We start from the raw sequence: 3,394 nt of genomic DNA, 5'->3' as shown, positions 1-3,394 counted from the left end.
GTAATGAAAAATGGTGGTTTGCTAAACATTCCCGAATAATTCTCTTGTCATTAAGCCACGTACGACTGGCTATGGATGACTGTTTGGAATGCTATTTGTACGAATGGATCTACTTAAATATTCTCTTTCTAGAAGTGTTCTTACGGGAAAGAGAAGCTTTGAAAGACCCAACATATAAATTAGTTATTAGAGTCATAATATGAAAACGATATTTTTCAAATATACTATATGCTGAAGCCTGAATATGGAAATGCAAATGTATGTGTAAAAGACTTCAAATATAAACTATCTGACCCCAACTGACCAATGTTCACTTATTACGTTCTGGAGGAAATGCAGCAATGTTTGCTAGTGTGATTGAGGGATGCGACCAAATCTTTTTGGTATTTAACTACAACTCTTCCGGATGATGGAAAGATAAGAATTAAATTATATAAATAAAAACTGAAAATGGCAGATGCTGCGCTGCATAAGTGGCGGAAATTATTAACTTTCTGAATAACCTAAGATTCGATTGGAAACGAAAGAACAAAAAAATTATTAGATAGCAAAACAAAACACCATCCGCCCTTAAAGTACTGATAAAAAAATGAAAGCTTTATGCTCTGATTACTTCAGCACACACACACACACACACACACGCACACACACACACACACACATATATGTAATATATATAATATATATAATATATATATATATATGATCTATATATATATATTATATATATATATATAATATATATATGCCATATATATATGTGTATGTGTGTGTGTGTGTGTGGGCTGAAGTAATCAGAGCATAAAGCTTTCATTTTTTTTATTAGTAGTTTAAGGGCGGATGGTGTTATATGCATTTAATATAAGTGTATGTGTGTGTGTGTGTGTCTGAATAACAGCATAAAGCTTTCATTTTTTTTATTTAGGTTTAAGGGCGGATGGTGTTTTGTTTTGCTATCTAATAATTTTTTGTTCTTTCGTTTCCAATCGAATCTTAGATTATTCAGAAAGTTAATAATTTCCGCCATCTGCCATTTTCAGGGGTACGGTTTTTAAACCAACCCTATTATATATCCCAGTTGAGTCTAATGATGGCCACGTGCCAAATTTTGTCTAAATCGGTCAAGCGGTTCTGATTTCTATAGCGCTCAACTTAACAAACATAAACATTCACTTTACACACACACACACACACACACATATATATATATATCTATATATATATATATATACATATATATATATATATGTATGTATGTATATGTATATCTTTTCACCCAAGCTGTAAATCACAGCTGTAGGCAAACAAGTAGGTGGTTAATTTACTTCTTATTTCAATAGAAACATTAAATTTGAGGGAACTCGCCTATATCGTCCTAGAGAGAGAGAGAGAGAGAGAGAGAGAGAGAGAGAGAGAGAGAGAGAGAGAGAGATTCGAAATGTATACAGTCAGTGAGCAATGATCGAACGAGTTGTACATTATGAAGGCTTTATTATTCAGAAAAAAATAATTGCTAGAGTCTAGACTATCATGTAATAGTTTTCAGCTGAATCGATGAAAATTATTCGTACTATACTCTTGTTTTTTTCCATCTGTCCATCCGCCTGTGGTGCTCGCGCATGGTAACACTGCATCCCGGGCTTTAGATAGTTACGCAATGTGTAAGTTTTAGGTAAATAAAAGGATATCTGGGTATACATTTGCAACTGAAAAGTGTTTTAATGGTATTTCTATATAAGCATTCCGCATCGTTCGTCGCCGCGAATACGAAAGCCACCAGGAATTTAGGCATCAAATGTATTTCGTCGTCTCTTGGGAGTTAATTACAGTCGTCCGAATAAATATTACTTACAATTCTTGTTCAGGAGGTACAACTGCAAAGAAAAACCGCAACTGCCATGTTTTAGGCCGCCGCGGAATAGTACTATAGATCTACTGTTTTAATAATTTACTGTATGCGAATTACACCGTTAATATTCGAAATAGGATATTATTTAAAGCCCGGGACGCAGTGTTACCATGCGCAAACACCACAGGTGAATGGACAGATGGAAAAAAACAGAGTATAGTTAAACTGAGCTCCGGAAAATATATGGTAATAGATGGCGAAATATCAGGGATGCGTACAATTATCATTTTCTCGAATTTCAGACACTATTGCTAAGAGCGTGTTATGTGTATACGAGAGAGAGAGAGAGAGAGAGAGAGAGAGAGAGAGAGAGAGAGAGAGAGCTATAATTAAACAAACTTTAACGTTAACGAATATCTTAAAATAATAAAGTAGCTAATCAGCTACATACGAGAGAGAGAGAAGAGAGAGAGAGAGAGAGAGAGAGAGAGAGAGAGAGAGAGACGGCCGTCCATCAAAACGAACACAATGACATTGAAAATATTACTTTAAACAGAAAGACTGCGTGTTGAAAATTACGAGTTAATTGAACGTGAAGCGTGTGAGCTTTGGGTTAATGGCTTTTCTTTACAAAATGGTTCACGGTTTAATGAACCAAGAAATTAAGTTCCTCGCAGAATGAAAACCAGCCAAAAGTGACTGAATAAACATATTTATATCTCTTGGTGCACGACTAATCAAGTTTGCACGGAGACGTTTATAATACAGAGGTCTAACAACTGCATATAAGATGACCCACTCAATGGGCAACTCTAAGACTTAATTAGTATGTGAGAGCTAATCTCAGTCTTTTGCCCATCGAAGACTTCAGTCCGTCTAGAAACAAATATAGGCTAATATAATTAGGTTTCAGGCCTCATTGAACTGTATTTACAAAGTAATAAATAATCATTGTTCTTTGTTAAGTCAAAGTATATAATATAACAACCTAAAGTAATATCCATGTTATTGTTAACATAATAAATGAATCTCTCAAGAATAAAATGAAGAAATATTCTCGAATTTCAGTGCAAACTTTCAACTTTATAAGTAAAATTCTGTTAACCAAAGTCAGTGCTTTGAATAACATCTAATCGGGTAGAAGGGCATAGATAACTTACCCAATTTTTCTTCTTAATACAACTAATATAACATTCTCATACCTATATATGCAATGACATTTATAGAAGAAAATGTCCTGATTTGGGAAAAAGGAACCCACCCAACCCCCCCATAAAAAAAAAAACTCAGGGTACGGGCCTGGGTTTGGTTTACATAAAGTTTTTACTTAGCAATATATATATCTATACTTATTTATATATATATATATATATATATATATATATATATATATATATATATATATATAACAATAATTTCCGCATTTGTCTTTGCACTGAGGTCAACTGCAAGAGTAACACAAGACCGTGAACAAAATAAAAAAAAGTATTAGTACAGAATTTTTATGGAACCCTTCCCTATTAATGTATTAAAACTTGGCATGTC

The sequence above is a fragment of the Macrobrachium nipponense genome, chromosome 6, assembly GCF_015104395.2.
Source record: "Macrobrachium nipponense isolate FS-2020 chromosome 6, ASM1510439v2, whole genome shotgun sequence".
NCBI classification, from domain to species: Eukaryota; Metazoa; Arthropoda; class Malacostraca; order Decapoda; family Palaemonidae; genus Macrobrachium; species Macrobrachium nipponense.
The sequence above is the reverse complement of the archived record's forward strand: the minus strand, read 5'-3'. Positions refer to the sequence as shown.